The sequence below is a fragment of the Sminthopsis crassicaudata genome, chromosome 2, assembly GCF_048593235.1.
Source record: "Sminthopsis crassicaudata isolate SCR6 chromosome 2, ASM4859323v1, whole genome shotgun sequence".
In the NCBI taxonomy this organism is placed as follows: Eukaryota; Metazoa; Chordata; class Mammalia; order Dasyuromorphia; family Dasyuridae; genus Sminthopsis; species Sminthopsis crassicaudata.
Genome location: NC_133618.1, coordinates 59,212,256 through 59,234,602, shown reverse-complemented (window position 1 = coordinate 59,234,602; position 22,347 = coordinate 59,212,256). Strand labels below are relative to the sequence as shown.

Here is a 22,347-nt window from a genome sequence, read left to right as displayed (position 1 = left end):
TCACCTTTACTCCCCCCTCCTCCCTTCCCCTGCCCGTCACCCTCCCTCCTTCTCCCTCCGCCGCCCGGCCTGCTCTCCTCTCTTCCCCCCCTCCCCTCCCTGCTTCCCTTATCAGCTCCAGCAATACCGGCAGCCCCGACGCAGGCGCACTGCGCCGCGCCGCCGCCATTTTGTGTCCGAGGCTGTGGAGCGATTAAACCGTGCGCGGAGCTGCCTGTTTCCGAGCGGCGGCGGCGGCGACTGGTGGCTGGGAGGCCGGAGCGGGCCAGACGGCGGCCGGGACGGCCGGAGCGGGCCGGGCAGGCGAAGGAGCGGGCGCCGCGGGGGGGTGTGGCGCGGCGCGGCGCGGAGGTAAGGGGGGAAACGCGGGGTTTGCAGGGAGGTTTCGCGGGCCGCCTCTAGGTGTCACGATGGGGCCGCTCCGGTTGGCGCTGGCTGCAGCCCCGGCACCAGCCGCCGCCGCCGGGGGGTGTTTGTCTCCCTCTATCGTCCCTGCTGCGGCGCCGACCGCCGCCATTTCCCTGCCGCCATCGCCGTCGCCGCCGCCATCGCCGCCGCGGCGGGGCCCAAGGCCCCGGGCCAGGGCCGGGCGGGGCCGAGCCCTCCAGGCCCCGACTCCATTTTCCTTCCTTTGTCTTGGCCCGCTCGGCGGCCCCGGGCCGGCCCGGCCGCTCTTCTCGCCCGCGAGCCCCGGGCTTCGTCCCGCTCCCTCCTTTTCCCAGCCCCGACGCTGGCCCCGCCGCCCCCGTGTCCCCGGAACCTCCTTGGTGCTCAAGCAGCCGCAGCCGTCGTCGTCCCCGCCGCCGCGCCGGCCCCGCTCCACAGCCCGGTCGGCTCCGCGCCGCCGGTCCACGGCCGCCTGCCGGCTCGCCGCTCACTTGGGGCTGCGCGGAGCGCCGGAGTCCGGCCGGCGGCCAGCCCCCGGGGGCCTGGGGCGGCCTTGTCCCCGCGCTGCCGCCGCCGCCGCCGCTTCGCCGCCCGCCGTCGTCTCTGTGTGGTCCAGAGTGGCAGAGGCGGCGCTGCAGCTGCTGCTGCGAGCAGAGGGACCCCGCGAGCTGGAGAGAGCTCCCTCTGCACTCTGGCTGAGCAAGACTCCCCACGCTGCTGCCACTCACGCGCCCCGCACCCACGCGGCCGTGCCCGGGGGCGGGGGGCCCCGCGGGGCGGGGGAGCGGGGTCACTGCGCGGAGTCCCGGCCCCCAGACCCCGCCGGACGGAGGAATGCCCTACACCAATGACACGTCGGTCCGTTCCCCCGCGCACCTCCCCACAATTCCCCCCTCCCCCCAGAGTTCTTTATTTCTGTGCTCGTCCTCGGGGTGAGCCCAGTGCTGGAGCCCTGGATCCGGGCGCTGCGGGAGCCCCAGACCTCCGACCCACGCCTAGCCTGTTTCACTTTGCTTGAACTTCGTTACTTATTTCCAGGAAGTGGCCCAATGGGCATCTTGTGGACGGAGCTTGTGGGGGCCTTTTCTTCCCATTCCTGCCCTAAAACCTGTTTCATGCTTTTGCTGTTGACAACTTCTTGTCATCTGGCAAGCCTGCCCTTCCCTTCCGATCCGCACATGGTTGGGGGGGGGGGGGGGTCGGAATTTGGAGTTCTCGTTAAGCATGCAAAAATGATTGGGAGCACTTAGGGGCCTAAGATATTTGAACTGCCCCCCTTTCCTTGGCATTTAGATTTCTAGATTGTTCTTATGTTTGTTCCTATGTGAATTTTTAAATATTTGATCTTGATGACTAAAATTGGAATCGCTCAGTTCTCAATTACAAGCACCATTCTTGTAATAATAACTCAACAGGTAGAATGAGCTTTCCTGACAGCTTTCTGAAGTAATGCCAGTATTAACCCTATTGTACACATAATTCTGAGTTCTCATTTCTTAGAGATCACACAGCTAATAAATGTCAGGTAAAATTTTCCACTCTATTCTCCCCTGCCACCACAGCTCACTTTTCTTTTCCATATAAACTTATTTCTTGTCACTTTTTTCATTACCTGAGAGGAACATTGTCTTTAGAAAGATTTTCATTTTTTCCATTTTTATTTTTCTTCAATTTCAGAGGAAGTGAAGAACATTTCCCAGCACAACAGTAGATAACAATGTATGTTTGGAATCTAGATCGGTTCCGAAAAAATTAATTCATTAAAAAAAAATTTTTTTTTAAGTCTTGGCAGTTTTTATTAGCTCAGAGAACTTAGTTTTATAAAGTGTCTATAACTTGATTAATTATGACTAATTAGAAAAATGCGTATTCCTTATATTTAAAGCGGATTTCAAAAATAGATTTGTAAGGATTTTTTTTTTTTAAGAGTGTTTTTAATTTGTAAACATACAATCAGGCAGATAGGTTGGTTGTGGGCAGAGGGAGTAAGTAAAGTAACTAAAATGGGGGGTGTAGGCTTATGGTCTTTCTCTTACAAGGTTGGTAGTATTTATATATAATCTGGAAATTAAGCTTCATACAGATTAAACAGCTTCCTTTAGGTTACCCAGTCAAAGTGAGGCTGGGAACTGTATCTCCAATGATTTTTCTGTTCCCATATTTAAACATTTTATAGAATATTTTTACTTTGCAAATTGATTGTGACTGACCACAATCTTGTAGCAAATAATAATTTACTGTGTTCCACTACACTGTCACCTTGATTTTTTAACTACTGTTTCATCTCTAAATTAACTTGGAAGAATTTAGATTAATTCTGAGTTTCTCAGAATTACTATTTATCTCAAAAGCAATGTAGGATTCTTTTATCCTCCCTTTGCATTCTACTTAAGGGAAATATAAAGTGGTATAAGTGGAGGATTTCCATCTTGGGCCTTTTCCCCAACATTCTTATATTTTGCATCAGAAGTGCAAGAATCTACTTAACTTTATTCTCAGTTTCATTTTATTCATTCTTCAAGATAATGAATTGCTTTTGTTTTCAAAGAAAAGGGCAGTTGTCACTTTTCCTGAGAATTTCTCATTTAAATTACTATGCACCTTTCAGTGCAACATTTCTAAATGAACAATGAGCAATTAGTTCACATTTCATCTATTAAATGAGATTTCTGGAGGCATTGCTGAAATGATAGCTCTAGTTTCCCTCTACTTATACACTCAATCCTTCTGCCTACTATGTGTATAATATTTTTATTTCTATTACTGTTTGTTTACCCTCTCTTCCTCTTCTGTCATCTCCCTCCCTCCACCCCAACCCTGTCCTTTAACTAGACATAGTATGAAAGGATGTTTGCTATTCTCTGTTCTTAATTTAAAGACCAGATGAGGTCAACAATGCAAAAACAAACAGGAAAAAAATTATTCTCAACCAAGAGTTAAAATACTTCAATCTGTGTTGCACATGCTTCTGTTTACTAGCTCCTTTGATGTTGAACAAATCTCTTCACCTTTCTCTCCATCATTAGAATGAAATTAATATTTGCTCTGATGCCAGGTGAAAGACATTTAGGATATAAAGAGTATTATGTTAGAAATATACTAAGTTTAGATAAGGAATGTCATCTGTACCTTCTGAAAGTTTGTAATCTACTCAAGGGGTAAGACTGACCAAGAATACTGGATATTATAGTGAGATGCATTAGTTAAAAAGGTTCTGGGTAAATAACTACCTCACAGGTATTTAAAAATTGTAAATTCAAAGCATTTATAGACTTGTTAATTGGTATTATTTTTTTAACATCTATATGACCCATTTTTCTTTTATCTTTGCATTACCTGCTCTTGCTTAGGGGTATGATAAGAAATTCTTTGTCATGGTATAAATCTCTGGCCTTAAATTTAATTTTAGTTTTTCAGTGCTGGCTGTGGAAGAGAATAAGCATTTATATTGTACCCATTGTGTGCTAGGCATTGTGCCATTTGACGCCATTTGAACCTCATAACAGCCCTGCCATGTATGTGGTACCTTGTTATTCTGATTGTGTGTAGTAAACAGTTATGTGATTTGCCCAAAGGGAGGTAGTTTCTGAAACTGGATTTGAATTCACATCTTCTGACTCCAGGTCCAGCAGCACTGTGAACTATCTCAGTGGCTAAAGCAGGGATGTTATCTCTGAGTTCTCTCATTCAAACCCTGAGTTTTTGTTGTTTGTTGGGAGGTTTTTCTCCTTTTTGATGTCTTTTTTGAATTTCCCTAGCAACATAAATTATATATTCAGTTTTTAATTAGTAAAAAAAAATTACAATTTTTGAAGAAAATGGGCCTTAGTTTAGTCAGTCAGCAAGCATTTATTAAGTATTTACTACATACCAAGTACTGTATTAAGTTGTAGAGGTCCAAAGGAAAACAAAAAACCAGGTCCTTCCCTCCAGAAGTATTTGTTACTGGGTGATGCTATGTAGATTTCCACCCCCCACCCCCAATCTGAAACCTGCAGAGAGGAAGGTAAGGAAGGCACCAAAGAGCTTCCTGCTGACAGAGATACTTGGTGCTGTATTTTGAAGGAAGATGGGGAAACCAAGAGGCCAAAGTGGGACACAAGGGAAGGATTCCATGCTTCTGGGAACCACTAGGGGCCAAAGACACTGATTTGGTCAGGAGAAAGTGCAAATGGACCATAGTTGGGTCTAAGAAAACTGGGAAAGTGGGAAGTGTTGAGTTTTTGAAGAGCTTTAAGTGCTAAACAGGGTTTTTATATTTGATATCAGAAGTAAGAGGGATGAGCTGGTGCTCATGACATGGTCAGACCAGTACTTTATAAAAATTGGCATGGTTACTGAATGGAGAATGATGTAGAGTGGAGAAATACCAGTTGAGAAACTATTTCAAAAGGTCCAAGTTAGTGACAAGGCTTGAACTAGTGAGTGCAAAGGAAGGTCCTTTGAGGTGTGAAAATAGAAATGAGTTGACAAACAGATTAGAGTTAGATGTTAAAAAAATAATACCAATTAACAAGTCTATAAATGCTTTGAATTTACAATTTTTAAATACCTGTGAGGTAGTTAATTCACCCAGAACCTTTTAAACTAATGCATCTCACTATAATATCTAGTATTCTTGGTCAGTCTTACCCTCTTACCCCTTGAGTAGATTACAAACTTTCAGAAGGTACAGATGACATTCCTTATCTAAACTTAGTATATTTCTAACATAATACTCTTTTGATAATTGAATCCAAGTGAAGTAGCATAGAAAGAGATTCCCAGGACAGAACCTTGGGAGACTACCCATAAGTAGTGGGTGAGACATGAAGAATTAGCAAAGGAGATTGAGCAGTCAGGTAGCAGAAGGACTAGGCAAGAGCAGTATCACAGAAACTTCGAAGAGAAGAGAATATGCAGAAGGAACATGATCACCAGTGTGTCACATGCTGGGAGGGCAAGAAGGGTGAAATTTGAGACATCCTTAGAAGGAAAAATATGTTCTCCATCTAATGAAGATTGATGCTCTGCCCAAAACAGTCCAGGTGCAGGAGGACTGAATCTTGTAGTTCTCTCTACTACCATATTAGGATCATGAACTCATATTTGCAACAAACTCTTCTTGACTTATATGTTGATAGATTTAGATACAGAGGTCTGATTTAGTCTGGTATATACATTTTTCTTTATCCCCAGTTTTCCTTTTGAAGGATATTTTTGGCAGCAAGTATCATTAACAGATAGGTTAAAGAATAAAATTAAGAGTAGACCAATACCTAATGTCATATACTAAGATGAGCTCAATGGATAAATATAGAAGGTAATAAACCCATGAAAGAAACAAGGAAGAAAATATGAATGGGAACTAGGAAATTCCTTTCAGATCTGAAGAGTTTGCCTACTAGACAAAGAATAGAGGGAGTCAGAAGAGAAAATGGAAACTTACATAAAAAATTTTTTTAAAGCCACTTTTGCACAAACTATCAGTGCAGCTAAAATTTGAAAAGAAAATTGGCAGGAAAATTTTTTCCAATAAAGGTCTCAATTCTATGATCCATAAGGAATTGTTTCAAACCTATAACATCCGTCCCCCAGTGGATAAATGGTCAAAAATATGGTTTTCAGAGAAAAAAATCCAAGCTATAAAGCATATTTTTAAAATTCTGTAGAGAAGTACAAATTAATCAACACTAAGGTTCTGTCCCAAATCCAACTGGGCAAAAGTTACAAAAAATAACAAATATTGAAAGAGGTGGCAAGAGGGAAAAAAAAGCATATTAATCCATTGCCATTGAAACTGTTGAGGGTAGTAAGTACCATCTTCTCATTTCCTCTGGTTCATAACCTCACACCCCGGACTTCACTATTTCTCAAACACCCACATATCTCCTCTAAGCTGTTGCCTAAGATTAGTTTCAACTTTTTGCAATATATCTCTAGTACATCCCCTTCTCCCTTATGGTGCCCTCACCCTGTCGCAGATCTTTGTCATTTCACACTTGGATAATTGAAACAGTCTGCTAGTGAGTCTGCCTGCCTTAAGTCTCCCCACTCCAATCCATCCTCCATTCAGTCTCCAAAGTGATTTTCCTAAAGTGCTGGAATTGACCAAGTTACCTGTCTACTCAATAAGCTCTAATGGCTCTTTGCCTCTGGGATAAAAATAATAATAATAATAATAATAGCTGGCATTTATAAAGCACTTACTATGTGGTTGGCACTATAAGTACTTTACAATTATTTCATCAAAAACAAAGTCGACTATTTGGCATTCAGAGAGCCCTTTATAGCCCAGAGAATCCACTTTTACTCTATCCCATAGATCTTCCCAGTCTTCTTAGACCTTATTCTCCCCCGGATACTACTTGATCCAGTGAAGCTGGCTTTCTAGCTGTCTCTTCTACTGAGAATGTTCACCTTCCTCATCTCTACCTAATGACTGACCTAGCTTCCTTTCAAGCCATTTTTTGGAATCTTTTTTCCAACCCTTCTTAATTCTAATACCTTGCCTCAAACCTATTCTATTTGAAACAGAACCTTAGTGTTGATTAATTTGTACTTCTCTAATTGCTGATTTACAGAATTTTTAAAATATGCTTTATAGCTTGGATTTCTTTCTCTGAAAACTCATCCATATTTTTGACCATTTATCAACCAGGGGGATACATATTTTTCATATATATATATATACATTGTCTATACAAATTTGCTTGTCTACCCTCCTTGATTGTGTGCCCGTTCTGGGCTGGAACTGTCTTTTTGACTCTTGGGATCCCTAGTGCTTAACACTGTGCATGGAACACAGTAGGTGCTTAATAAACATTTATTGACTGAATGACTAAGGCTTTGAATTAATTGGTTTTTCTATTCTAGAAAGCAATTTGTAGTTTTGCCCTAAAAGTTACTAAGTTACATAAACCCTTTGCCACTCCCCCCCCCCCCCATACCATTACCAGGCCAACTGACATTTCCATAGAGATTAAACAAAGAAAAACAACTGTAAAACTCCCTATATACATATACTTAACAGTAACCCTTTTTGAAATGCCAGAAGTTGGGAAATAGAAGAATGAATTATGGTATATGACTATATTAAAAATACTGTTGTGCCCTAGGAGTGATGAAATGTAGTTTTAGAGAAATCTGAGAAATTTTGTTCTGCATGGATTCAGAGTGAAGTGAAAAGATTTAGGAAGACATTTTATGATGATAATATTGTTAAGGCAAACAACTTTGAAAGATATAATTCTGATCTAGCCATAAAACCAACAATAATTCCAGAGGACTGATGAAGTAAGCTATACTTCCTATTTCCCGACAGTGGTGATAGACTCAAAATGCAGAATAAGACAGTTTTTGGACAAGAGTAGTACAAAAATTTGTTTTGTTTGACACAGTATACTTGTTTAAAGAGTTTTTTAATTGGGGGAGTTAGAGAAAATTAATGTTTGTTAATGGAAAAAAAAAAAGTGAAATTTAAAAGAATAAAGTTGAATTTTATAAGTAAGGCAGGAAAAGAACTGTTCTAGTATAGTGTTCTAATCTTGAGACCACTTGTTTTTTGATTCTCTTATCTTATGACTATTATCCTTGTCTTCCTCTCCAAGAGCCTTCAGTATGCTAGGCAAAGTGCTAGTGATCTTAATTTTATTTTATTTTATTTATTTATTTATTTATTTATTTTAGGAAATTGGGTCTGTAAAGAAAATGGAAAGTCAAAAAACAATGACAGACCAAACTTACTTGTCCAAACAAATGTTGACCTATTAAAGACTGAATGCTTATTCAGTATTCCCATGAGGTCATTGTTGCCCCCAAACATGTTTGGAATGCCATTGTAATTGTTTACAAGCTGTTTTTTTTTTTTTTTTTGTTTTTTGTTTTTTTTTTTTTTTTTTTTTTTAATAAAATCTTTTTGGGTATTTTTTTGCTTTGTTTTCAACCAAAACCCAAGGATGACCTGAATTCTTTTCCATGCTTGGCTTTGACCTTTTTGGTTGTTTCTAAAAAAAGTAAATTTGGCCTCAAAGGAAAAACATTCTGTGACAGTTGATAATATTCAAAAGAATCTTCCATGATCTTTGGAAGATTTAAAGAGAATTCTGAGTGATGACAGTTTTCTTGGAATCAGTATATTGCCTCCCATGGTGACATTTTCAAATTTATATGTCATGCTTTTTTGTAGCACTTGATATTTATCACAATAACTCCATGAAATATTATATTTGATTTTTTAAAACCACTACTTGATAGCAGTGCCTTCTTCATAACTTGGCTTGATGTCTTTCTAGGAACTAATTGATGATTTCAATGAATATCATGTGGAATACACATTATAGAACCCAAAGATAGGTTTTTTTTGTTTTAGTTACAAAAATTTGTAAGAATTTGTTCTTGATGCTTTTCATCAAAAACATATATATATGTATATATGTATATATATATATATTGTTTTGTTTTGTTTTTTTAAGTAAGCATTTATCAAAATAGTTATATGCCAGGCACTGAGCCAAGTGTATGCAAATGCAAATAAAAATCAAGGGAGAGTGCACTGCCTTCAAGCTTAACTTCTAATGGAGGAAGACAGCACATTAAAGGAAACTAGAAATTCAGAGCATTATAGAAAAGTCATCTCTCAGAGCTCAATATTCAGGGCAAGAATCCATGGACCTATGAATGGGGTGGGAAGGGAGACATCAAGAAATTGGAAAATGATCCTCCTTATTCTGGCTAATTATCCTTTTAATACCTATATTGTTAATTCTACTGTCATTTGAATTTTTTCTTTTCTATCTTAATTAGTACTAATCAGCTTAGTTTTTCGAGGTTTTGGTAATTTGTGGAGTATGTGTAGTTTTACATTACAACTTCTTTATGTACTTTTTTCTTATATAAATTCAGAAATAAATATAGCTTTTGGCTAAAACTATCCTGATTGCATTAATGTATAACTCAGGAGTGGTCAGCTCATGACAAATTTTTTTGCTGAAGATATCTCTATCATTAGCGCAGTTAACATTTTTGCTATTTGGTTTCCTGGAGAATAGAATCAATATGTTCTTAACAAATAGCCATGAAAATCTACATTACCATTAGTAATAGATGTACATTTTTCTGTTGAACAATAATTTGTATTTTATTCTTTTAGAATGAATGTTGATCTTCAGCAGAGGGTCAAGATGTTGTAGTGAACCAATCATTGAGGACTTGGAGTCAAAAACCTGGATACTGTTTCCCTTCTCACAAGCTGACTTTGCTGGCACAGAAAGGTAAATGTTTTCATTTCTTGATCTCAGAGATCCGATGTAATACAGGTTGTTTCCTTTTTATCCTTTCCAAGATATTGATATATTGTAACTTTAACTCTTGAAATCATGGTGATTATCCATTTATGAAATTATTTCATAGAGTCATCAGAGTTCTTTTTTTCATTAGGAATATTGAAAGAAGTACTAATGCCACTTTCTACTTCATTATTTGCTTTGTTCTCTGAATTCATGGATTTGGGTCTTGTTTCTAACATCCCAGTTATACAGTCTTACTACATGTTAGTGGAGATAGAGTTGTCTTTAAACTTAAACACAGTCATGAAAAAGGTATAAAATCTTTTTTGTTTGGCAAGTGTAATGGGTGGAAGTTACAAAGAGACAAATTTGGGCTTAATGTGGGTTAGGCTACCCCAAGAAAAAATAAATCCTCTTTGCTGGAAATCTTTGGACAAAAGCTGTCTGTTGGTTTGTTAGGAGAATCATTCTCTTTTGGACTGGGTGGCTTCCATTTCTGCAATTCAGTGACTTAAAGTAACCAAAAAGCTTATCAAAGGTTTAAACTTTTTTTTGTTAAGCCAAGTGAAAGGCAGAGAGATGAATCTATAGTCACACACTTAGGAATCAGGGGTTACAGTTGATTGTGCCATTTGTCCTAGAATGACAGTCTAGCATTCCAACCATGTCCTTTCCTATTTGGTAGAACCTGCTAGGATTTGGGGTTCTCTGGCACAGCCTTTAAGAAATTCCTGGTCCCATGTACCTAAAGTACAGAACTTAGGTAGAATGTTATTTATATGGTAGCAATTATTAGAGAGGCAGATAAAAATTTTGTTTAAGGTGGACCATTCCCAAATAAGATATATACAAATATTAATAGATTTGCTACTTTTTAAAGTTAGAGTTGTATTAATTAAGGGAGGGAGGGAAAGAAGAATAGAAGTATAATTTTGATATTCTCTCTACAACTATTTGTTTTCCAGACTCAAATTTTGCTCCCACATTGGTTTGAGGAGAAACTCTCTGTATTAGAATTGGGTAGCTCCAGAAATAATTTGTAACTTGTGCCCTGAAGGTTTTATTGGGAATGTGGCTAGAAAATGCATGTTAATAAGCTTATTTAAGAGAAAGCACTAGATGAGCCAGCCTCATGAGCAAAGACTTGAACTTTAGGAACCCATTATTCAAGTCACTGAGAAGACAACAAACATGACATAGATAGACTAGGAAGACTGGATTTGAGGCTCCCCTTTGGTACATGCAGGACGTGTGACCCTGAGCCCTAGTCAATTCTCTGAGAGATCAAACTGCAAAAAAAAAAGAAAAGTGCAGACCTGTAAGGGTAGTAATTGACTCCCTCCAGGGGAAATCATAGGTCTAGTGTACATCCCTATTAATCATGTAGTAGAAGAGGCTAATGGCAGTTCTGCCAGAAGCCATGTGGCATAGTTTTGTAGTTTTTGATTTAAATTACTGGATTTTCAGGTATAGGATTACAAGTTTAGAGCTGAAAGTTATTCAGAGGTCATCCCTCTCATTTTACAGATGAGAAAACTGAGGTGGTCCAAGGCTTGTCCCCCACCCCACCCCCATAACAGTGCCTTCAGTACTTTTTCAGACCAGCCCTATAATCGGCACAAGCTGTTTAGCTTCCTAGGCCCTTCGCTTCTAATCCATAGTATAATAATACTTCAAGATCTTGTAAACCTTTAAGTGCTATTTAAAAGGGATTAAAACAGTTGTTGTTTTAACTATTACTATTTTTTAAACTATTGTTACTTTGAAGAAGTCATTTAACTTTAAGTTTCCTCATTGTGAAACAAACTCGGTTCTGTCAAACTTAGGAATCTGTGATCTTGCTTTCTTTTATAACAGAATTAATAACTAGTATAAACATCTCAGGGCAAGAGACATTTTTTCACCTTTCATCCATTTGTAAAGTTGTGAAAGTTTGCTTGAGTATTTTGTATATGAGCTCTCAAAATTTATATTTGTTTAAGTTCTCTTTCTTTGAACAAGTTGAATTTAATAAAAGAAAAAATTAGGAATGGTAGAAGGAGGAAATTATTTGAATATGGGATTATGCCCAAGATCTATTCTTTACACAACATACTCCATCTCCTGCCTCTATGTATTTTCACTTGCTGTTGCCCATTCCTAGAATTTTCTTTCTCTTCATCTCTCGCTTTCTTGCCTTTTTTTCATATTTGGTAAATTCTACAGGAAGCCTTTTTTCTGTTGATTATCTCCAATTTATCCTGTATATATCGTTTGAACAGTTTTCCTGAAGCACCCATCTGAATGTGAACTTCTTGAAAACAAAAACTGTTTTTCCCTTTCTGTCCCAAGCATTTTAGCATATATTGGGTGCTTAATAAATGTTTGTTAACTGATTCTTGTTTCTGAGTTAGAATTGCTGTGATTGAGAAAAACTACCCAACTATGCAAAGTATTAGCCTTCTCTTACTAAGTGGGGCACTTGAGAGGGGAGGAGCCTGTAGCCTCTGCTACTTCACCTGTAAAATGGAAATAATACTTGTAATGCCAAAATTACAGACATCAAAAGAACTGATGACCGAAAAAGAGTATAATTCGGTCCTTTGGGTATCTGGGAAAGGCTTCATGTAGCATTTGCATTGGATCTTGAAAAAGAGTTTTCTTTCAGCACAAGTTGGGGTTGAGGCATGCATATTGTAGGGCATTCCAGATATAAAGAATTTCGTGAGCAAACACATGGTTTGGGGCATAGAATCAGTCTTGACTAGCTGGAATGAAATGTTGGGAAGAATAGTATGGGGAAACTGGAAAGTTAAAAATTATTGGGTACGGGTGGGGATGAAGTCCTGGACTAGAAGGTTGATAGGAATAAGAGAGGAAGTGTTATTAAGAATATTGCCACAGTAAAAGTTGAAGCAGCTAGATTTAATAACTAGATAGAGGGGGTATGATCGAAAGAGTGACTGCCAGGGTTTTGTGCATGAGTAAGTGTGAGAAGATTGATGCCATTTAACAGGAAAAGAGAAATCAATAGGGAAGAACATGCTCTGAGGAAGAAGAAGGGTGTTAAGTTTTATATATGAGTTCAAGATCTGCTACAAATTGAATTTTTTTTTTTTAATTTAGCACAGATTTATGAGTAAATCTGAACAGCTTGACAATGAACATTATGTAGACTTGATAATTTAGCTGCTTTGAGCTTAATTTACCTCATTGTTTCTCATGTTTTGATTACTTGAATTTGACAGAGAAATGACCTTTGAATCAGTAATTCATATATTAGTGGTTAAATAGATCTGTGCTATTGAGTTTCTTAAATTTTGTATTTCACACCAAAATTAGAACTCTGTCTTTACATTTGTATGATAAAACTTGACTAAAAAGAAGATGCTTAATCATTCTTAATATAAATTGGATTAGAAAATGTGGCTCTAAATGGCCCAATTTGAATCCTTCATTTCTTTTTTTGTGCCATTTCTAAATGGCATTTCCAGTATATGTATATAATATCACCTCACTCTGATCCCAAAAAACTGAATTCTCTCATAAAAACATACTGGGGACCACACCTGACAATATATACAGTCTTCTGCTTTCATGGCCAAAAGCCCCCTATGATCTTTACCAAAGGAAGAGAGATTTTCAGAAATAACAATTTGATTATCTTTTCTCAGGAACCTTTGGTTTTGATTTCCTTTTAGTTATCTTTTCGATTACACTGTTTTTTAAAGATCTATATTTTATTCTAGGTATGCTCATTTCCCTCTACATCAGTTCATATCAATCTTCTTTTGTTTCTTGGAATTCCTTATTTATATATTAGATATTTAGCAGTTTTCATTTTAAAATCCTAATATGGGGAGAGGAGGAGAAAGACATTAGATCCAGTCCAAATAATAATGTTTATCTTAAGATCTTTTCTCTTATTATTTTTGTCTTGCGTCTTTCCTAGGGAGGCAGTTTACCTTTTTAATCTATATCCAGCATTGGTGTATAGTCAGTGCTTTAAAAATCCTTGTTTTAGGAAGAGAAAAGATCCAAATACAAAGAATAGTAAAAAGAAAGAAAGAAAGAAAAGAAGAGACAAAAAATTAGAAATGAAGTAGAATTTAATGAAATGTATGTTGAATGGATAATTTGAACAAGAAATACATTTTTTCCTCTTCTACCTATATTTGGGGGGGGTTCATTTGCTACTTTCAGATTACATGGAGTTCTTGGATCCTATATTCAGTTAAAAAAAAAAAAAAAGTGGCATTATTGGACTACAAAATTAGCATGTTTCCAGTAAATGCAACATGTGATTGAATGTAGATTAGGAATAATCTAGGCAACTTTCAAAGTTATATTTAATTTTGGTTTTTTTTTTTAAATGCGATTATTAGACAAACTCCTTTAGCTAATTATTGTATTGTATTTATCTTTACTGCATGTCTCTTACATAGCTGCCTTGTTAAAAATGGTTATAACCCTAATTGGCTTTAAGGCCATGATCTTCATTAGAATTGACAGCATTTTCCCATTTAAACAGGATCATGGCTTAGAATATTTCATCTTTGGAATCTAGCAAATCTAACTTTTATCCTTTTTTAGGGGGTATAAGGTAAGAAAGACCTTGAAAAATAGTAAGATTTATCTCCTCTTGAGCATTAAATAAAAGCAAAATTGGTGGTAGTGAAAAACCAAGGAAAAAGTTGTTTCCTGTAATGATACTTTTTTTTTTTTTTTTTTTTTTTTGGAGGCTGGGGTTAAGTGACTTGCCCAGGGTCACACATCAGGAAGTGTTAAGTGTCTGAGATCACATTCGAACTCGGGTCCTCCTGAATTCAAGGCTGGTGCTCTATCCACTGCGCCACTAGCTGCCCCCGTAATGATACATTTTTGAGATTGGTCCACATTTTGTCTATTGTCAGGATAAATTTGCCTTGGTGTGTGTACCTATCTTTACTTTTATATATGTATTAATTCCAGCTGTGCTTTTCTACCATGTTTGTTATGGTAGGGTTTTTTTTGCCCAGGGTGAGGGGGGGTAGTGTTTTAATGATACTTAGGACAGGTTTGTATTGTTGGATACCAAATATTACAGTAGAGAGATAGGTATCTCTATATATACACATACATAGACATTTCTCATTCTTTCCATGGGTTAAAAGTAATGATCCTACTACTTAAGACCCACATTTGGAGGGCCCTCAGAAGCATCCTGGCTAATCCAGATATAAAAACTTTAAGGCCAATGAAGGTAATGTGATTCAGTCAAAATCACACAGGTGTACTAAGTAGCTTTAGAGATCCTCTGACTTGAATCTTTCTCCTATAAATATATATGGTAAACCACCTGTACACTGTATAAAAGTATCTGAATAACAAAGTCAAAATTGGGCAGTTTCTAGGGTCACTTTGCCATATGAATTTCTTTCTTGATTTTCATGATAAAGATAATTTACATTTACCAGCTCTTCAGAGCCCTTTCTTCAAGCCTGAAGACTGTGATAGAAGTATTTTTCCCCATTTTACAAATGAGAAAAGACCTTCCCCACAGTCCCACAATCACCAAGCTGGTATGTCAAGCCGCCTATTCACTCATGGCTGTCACCTCAAGTCCTGGCTACACAATAATGCTGTGCCCCACTGTTTCTTGTCTCAGGTTATGCCTGGAGCTTGCCAGTGACTCCCACAGACCTTGCATGGTTTGGGTGGTGTGTTTCCAAAAAAAAAAAAAAAAATTGCTATTTCTACTTTAGGGCTTTTTGGTATAATGGTAGACAAAGCATGAGTATTTGTCCCTTAAAAATAATTGTTCTAAGAGTCATGTTAATTTTAATTTGAGCCTAATTTGACTGAGGGATTTTTAATTTATTCTTCAGATTTATATGTACACTAATTAGTTTTTGATAGGTGGGCTACAACCAAAAAAAAAATACATTATTTTCCAAATATTTATGCATACATTTTTACTTTTTCTCTTAAAAACTTCTTACACTTATCAGTTAAACTCTAGTAGGATATATTTATGAGTAGGTGATAGAACTCTAAAATGATGGCCCTCATTTTGCAAAACTTGGCTATATGTTAGATTCTTCAAGATTTGAATGTTTTTAGTCACAGCACTCTATCCCAGGAATATGTGATTTGGAAGTAGCGCTATTCTTTCTACCCAGAAGGAAGGAAGAAATAGTATTCTCTTCATATAATTCCTCAGAAGAATTGAAAACTAGGATTGTCCTTAGATTTGTATTATGAAATTCAAATGAAGTCTCTTAAGAATATTCAGAAGTTTAGTTGTTAGTATCCTTCCAAATAAATTTATATCTTGAACATATAAAGGGTGCAATAAATAATTGTTGGATAAGTAGATATTTCCTTTTAACTTTCAGGAGTTGATTGTGACAAGATCTATGAATCCAAATCTTAATAATGATGAATAATAATCCAATAATTTATTTGAATTAATTTATTTAATAATAAATTATCTGATTGTTGCATTTTAATGTAATAATTATATAATAAAAATAATATATTATTCAAATAATTTGATGGGTAATGTCGATCATAAGATAAATAAATAATGGTAGATGGTGGTAAATTAGGGACAGTGTGAATAGAGCACTGACCCTTATGTCAGGACACCTGAATTCAAATCTGGCCTCAGACACTTAACACTTCTTAGCTGTATGACCCTAGACAAGTCACTTAACCCCTCATTTGGTTCCATACTTAACTAGCTAGCATGTTTGTCATTCACTACTTAACCACTTGGTTTAATGCCTGTTAATTGTTAGATTAGGAGGTGCAGTAGATAAAGAGCACCAGGCCCCAAATCATAAAGACTCACTTTCCTGAATTCAATCCAACCTTACTTAGTAGTTGTGAACCCTGGGCAAGTCACTTACCTCTGTTTATCTTAATTTCCTCATCTGTAAAATGACCTGGAGAAGGAAGTGGCAAACTACTGCAGTATCTTTGCCAAGAAAAACCCAGAAGGGATCATGTAGAATCAGACCCGGCTGAACATATAAATACAATTAAAATGTTTTCTATGTTTTATTGTAAGTCATTTTTAGTCCTGAAAATGCTTTGATTTCTCCATTGTTCCCTTCCCTCCCTCCCCTTTTTTTTTTTAAGGAGAATGAGAGAAAAGGAGGTTATGAAAAGATGTTTTCTGGTCAGCTCTTACTGAGAATCCCATTACCACGGTCACTAATAATTTTCCCACCCCAGTTTAAAAGAACTTTCTCCTCCATACAGCTCTTCTCTGGTGCCTATTGTGCTATAGCCTTCATGTTTTCTCTTAGGATAATAATGTCTGTCTTTTAAAATACAAGGAAAATAATTTTCTCATAATTAGCTCAACTTTTGTTCCCAAAACATCAAAAATTTCTCATTCCCATTCTCATATCATTCTTCCATTGATATTCAGAATGTTGTACCATATCCTAGAAGTGTAAGGGCTTTTGGTTCTTAGGGAGTGAATAGATGCTTTTTGGCTTGTGCTTTTTCCTATAATGGGAAATAGAGCCAGTACACATTTAAATGCCTGCTACATAGTTCTCACTTTGTTGTGAGGTTAAATATCCTTGGCCCACTAACATAGTTTTAAAATGAGGATGTTAGAATTATCTTGAGATCTTTTCCACACTAAATCCTATGATCCTAGGATTATGGATACTCCTTCCACTTCCTCTGCCAAAAAGATGGCACTTGATTTGATGTGCTTGAGGTCATTTGGGGCCCATATGAGACTCCTTCAGTGGTTCTGTTCTGTAAGTGTCCACAGTAACTGAGGCTTACAAACTTTTGGAAAGGAATGGGGGGGTGGAGAAATTCTATAGTAAGTGGTATTTTTATAAGCTTTAGAAAATAAGCTGTGAAATTTTAGCAGGTTATTTGGACTTCACAAGTGCAAATCATGTGTTAAATAAAAGGACTAGGGCTTTCTGCTTAATAAAATTTTATTAATTTTTGTAGAGCTATTCCATCATGTCTATTTTCCTCTTTCCTTACTTGGCTCCTCTCCCATTCCATCCTCTTAAAAAATATGAAATGAATACAATTCAGAGAAGCCTGAGAAGACTTAATGAAATAAAGTAAAGAAGGTACTGCTAAAGGAACAATGTAAATTGCAACTGCAGCAATGTAAATGAACCATGAAAAGAGAATAAAACACTAATCAAAAACAACTTAAATGTTAGAAATGTACCGTCCGTTGTAACACATCCCTCTTTTAAAAATCAATAAATTAACAATTGTGGGGAAAGGTGTTACTTTTCAGGAGTGTTTGTTGAGAGTTGTCTGTCAAAATAAAATGCAGGCTTTTAATTAGCACAACTATCAGGCTTGTCTCTGATGCTTTTTAGCATCCTTATGAATTCTTATTTTTTAAAGCTGACTTAAAATTTTGGCAAGATTTTTATACCTTTTACAACAAATGTTTTGATTTCGTGGAATCAGATAATTAAACTCTCAAAAGACAAAAAGTTATTAAAGTTATTCATTTCAATCTTGTTTTCTATGTACTAAATTCTTCAGAAGTCTGCAGTGTGGGTAATATCTGAACCATAGCTAGTATGGGCTTGAGCTGCTAAACCAGTCAATTAGAATTGCCTCTATGCTGTTTTATGCTTGTGCTCAGTTTTGTAGAAATAAGATGATTTTCACTAACCAGACACTTAGGGTATTGAGGGTATAAAAAAACAATACATAGTGAAAATGAGTGCATGTGAGATAGACATGTTCACTTTATTAGATCTCTCTCTTGCCTCATTATATTGTATTTGTTGATTTAAATGTTCCTTTCTCTTAGAACATCAGCTCCTTGTTTTTCCTTTTTTTTTTGTATGATCTCCCTGGAACAGTGCTGACCAATGTTGGTATCATTTAGCACTGGATTAACTGCTGGACTTCAAAACAGCATTTTAATTCCACAGTTGAAGTACAAACTTAGAAAAGGGTAATAAAAGGCAGTACCACAAAAATAGGGGAAAATGCAAACTTAGCATTAGCATGACTAGATTAAGCAACCCATTGAAATAATGCAGATTGAATAAGAAAACAAAATCCAACAGTTTGCTGCATCTAGAAAACATCTTTAAAAATACATACATGCACCATGAAAAGGAGAAGGCAATAAAATAAAATCATTAAACTTATATGAAGGAAAAGCTGATTGAATTGCAAAAAGATTTGGTAGCAATAAATGTAGGAGACTTTAATATTCTTTTCCCAGAGCCAGATAAATCTGCCAGGTAAAAGGAAAATATAGAACTAAACAGATTATAGGAAACCTTTTCAAATATTTATGATATCTTATGGCAGATATTTGTGAATATCTTGTGAAGATATTAAAGAATATACATATTTCTGAACATTACATGATATCTTTCCATTTTGGTTAACACTGCATGTTTACTGGTCATTAAATGCAATGCCATTATTATTAGGAAGAAATTTTACATGGCTAGTAAAACAGTCAAAATTTTAGAGCTGCACAAGGTAAGATTTTAGTTAAAACTTGGAGAAAACCAGGAGTAAAGCCAAAAGGTGGAGATGAAAGAGGACATTTAAGACCTGAGGAGAGACAGCTTGGTGAGAATGCAGTCAGAAGATGGGACTGTTTTTGTTCCAAAGAACAAAAAGGATAGTATCACTAGGCCATACAGTTCCTGGAAGACAGAACGAGACATAAAGAAAAATTTAAAGTTTTGTTTTGTTTTTGCTGAGGCAATTGGGGTTAAGTGATTTGCCAGGGTCACATAGCTAGAAAGTGTTAAGTATCTGTGTTCAGATTTGAACTCGGGTCCTCCTGACTTCAGGGCTAGTGTTCTACTCACTGCATCAGCCAGCTGCTCCCAAGATCTTTTTTTAAAAAGCCAAATAGAAGTTCTGAGAATTTGGTTCAGAGCTTTGGGTATCAAATGTTTTAGAGAAAGACAGGCAAGAAGTAGTTTTGTTCACTTTTCTATCATATCAGCTACTGACCAGGGAATCAAGTAGCAAGGACAAACAAAATGCTGCTGAGGCAAGTGCTCTGAGCTACCAAAGGTAGAAGGGTCAGAATGGAAGGCCATTTCCTCACAGCAAGTATATATATAGATGATTAGCTGGTTGCTATGGTTTTGTAGAGAAAAATAGCTATCTTTAATTTCTGTATTCTTTTGGTTGTGGTTTGAAACTTAAATCAAGGTCATGCTATACCTGTGGAGGTTTGGGATTTTTTTCCTTTATTTATTTTGGGGGAGACATATTAATAGACAATGGCATCCAAGTATTCAAGATTTAAAGCCTTCCTAAATTGGTCGGGAAACAACTTTATGCTGCCTTTTGAAGTCAGTGGAAAAGAGTACTGCATTAGAGGATCAGAAGACCTAATTTTGTATTCCAGCCCTTATCTTGGCAAGTTGTATGATTTATTGGTATCTCAATATCTTCATTTATAAAAGGTAGAAGTAGACAAATAAATCTTTAAGATCTGTTGCAGCTTAACATTTCTATCACATCTGCATTGCATTAAGACTCAAGCTGAAATCCTGTGACTTCCTCTGCCACCTTCAGGATCAGGTCTGCTGGTAGAATTTTTTCTTGGATCTTCTTAGAACATGGCTTAGCTTCTGTTTTGGTAAATATTCTTCAAAGAAAAGATCAGGTGAAGGACTAGAAAAGAAGGAATATTGGAGTTGGGCTCTTCAGTAGAGATATCTTGAGAAAGGGACAAAAGGCATGTGAATGTCTTCATGTGTTACATTACCCGTTCATTACAGAATTAAAACTGCTGCTTAAAGCCACTAACTAGGCCCAGGTCATATCTACTGAATTTCTGTGGAAAGAATTGACTTGCAAGTAGACTGCTGTTTTTTGGGGACTTTTTTATTATTTTGTTTTTCCACAATGAGAGGGTACTATGTTTTGACATGTTCTTCAATGTTTTGTGTTTTCTAAATTTTGCAAGTTTATGAGGTTTTATTCCAGTAATTTGTTTTTCGTTTTTTTTTTAAATTTGATGATAATGTGTTTTATTCTGCAAAAGTCTATGTGATCTCAACATGAGACAACCTGCATTTATGCCCCTTAATCATAACTTTTTTCTGCTACTTCAAATTCATTATAATTTATAAATATCCCTTATATTCCCCCTTTTTTAATTATAGATTTTTATTTATAAAATATATGCATGGGTAGTTTTTCAGCATTGATAATTGAAAAACCTTTTCAATTTTTCCCCTCCTTCCCCTCACCTTCTCCCCCAGATGGCAGATAGACCAATACATGTTAAATATGTTAAAGTATACGTTAATTACAATATATGTATACATGTCCATATAGTTATTTTGCTGCACAAAAAGAATTGGACTTTGAAATAGTGTACAATTTACCTGTGAAGGAAATCAAAAATGAAGGCAGACAAAAATAGAGGGATTGGGAATTCTATATAGTGATTCACACTCATTTCCCTAAGTTCTTTCACTGAGTTTAGCTGGTTCAGTTCATTACTGTCAAGAATATTTGTTCTCCAAGAATCCTGTAGAAAATTTAGCAAGAGCATTAGGATTAGAATTTACAGCCAAAAAAACAGAGTCTGGTTTTAGGTAGTCAGAGAACTCCTTGAAATCAGCTCCCATATTTTATTCTCCTTAATGCCTAATATAGCCTTTTGAACATGAGCATTTAATGAATGTTAAATTCCCCCTCACCACTAAAATATGCCTGCTCTTTTCTCCAGGGAGGTAGAGAATATATCTACCTTATTTTCTAACTGAATTGTTAATATGAAGATGTAAATCATCATCCTATAGAACCAGTTTTAAGAATTGAATGAAGTGTTTTCCTTTATTCTTAGGATAATCTTAGGATGACAATAAAGAGATTAAGGTACTAAAGGAAAAAAAAAATTATTTTAGTGGGAACCAATCCTCTGATATTGCTACTCAGTTGCTCAGTTAGTAATTGAATGAAAATATATAAAAGGACTTTGTATGATACAGAATTAAGGCATTCATTTTCCAGGGATGTTTTTGGTTTCCCTTCTCTAGAAGGGCACATGACTGTGAGAGGTTCTTTCAGAGAGGGCCAGCATATTCTTAGTTCTCTAGAGAATTGTGCCTTAGGAATTTAGTTCTGTTGGTCAACTAAATGAGTTCTCAAACTAACCTTGAAACATCTCCATTAGTTGTATCTGTGTGTCAGTGCCATCCACTGGCTGTGATTGTTTCCAGGCAGAAGGTTAATGTTGCTGCTTTTATCAAAGGAGTTTCTGTGCCTTCTTGGTGGCTTGAAATTTGAGTCAAAGAATGTTAACGCTATAGAGAACAGCTAGTCATAGGAACCTGAGATGTAGAGCCAGCAGGAGAGCTCAGCCTCATCTTTTAGAGACAAGCAGTTGAATTCCAGAAAGACCAAGGGCCTTGGTCCACATGAGTAGTAAAGAGCAGGTATTAGATTTTATAACTATTTTCCCTTTACACTCTACCTCAGGCTCTTGCTTTCAGTTATAATGCAGCACATTGGAAAGAAGATGAACTCTTAGGGTATAAAACCTGGGTTCAAAATTCTACCTTAGATCTTTACTGTTTGGTTAGTCTTAAGCAAGGAATTTAACCTCCCTAGTTCTGAGTTTCCTCACTGTGAAATGATGTTTTTAATTTGAGGGGCTTTCTGGCTCTGATTCTGTGGTTTTGGAGTTTTATAAATTGGGAAACCAAGACTCAGGGATTCCTATAAG

At 37.1% G+C, this 22,347-nt stretch overlaps 1 protein-coding gene across 5 annotated transcripts in view; it reads left to right on the top strand.

Moving 5' to 3' along the window:
- The first annotated feature begins 77 nt into the window (after window positions 1-77).
- Window positions 78-22,347, top strand: part of CTCF (CCCTC-binding factor) — a 41,016-nt gene continuing 18,746 nt past the window's right edge. For 2 of the 5 annotated variants that reach the window (XM_074286452.1, XM_074286450.1), the window contains exons 1-2: window positions 977-1,245; window positions 9,518-9,638. The gene's annotated coding sequence lies outside the window, so the exon portion shown is untranslated. Of the gene's footprint in view, window positions 352-976; window positions 1,246-9,517; window positions 9,639-22,347 lie in introns of those variants that run through there. The other 3 variants (XM_074286453.1, XM_074286449.1, XM_074286451.1) reach the window with 3 other exon arrangements.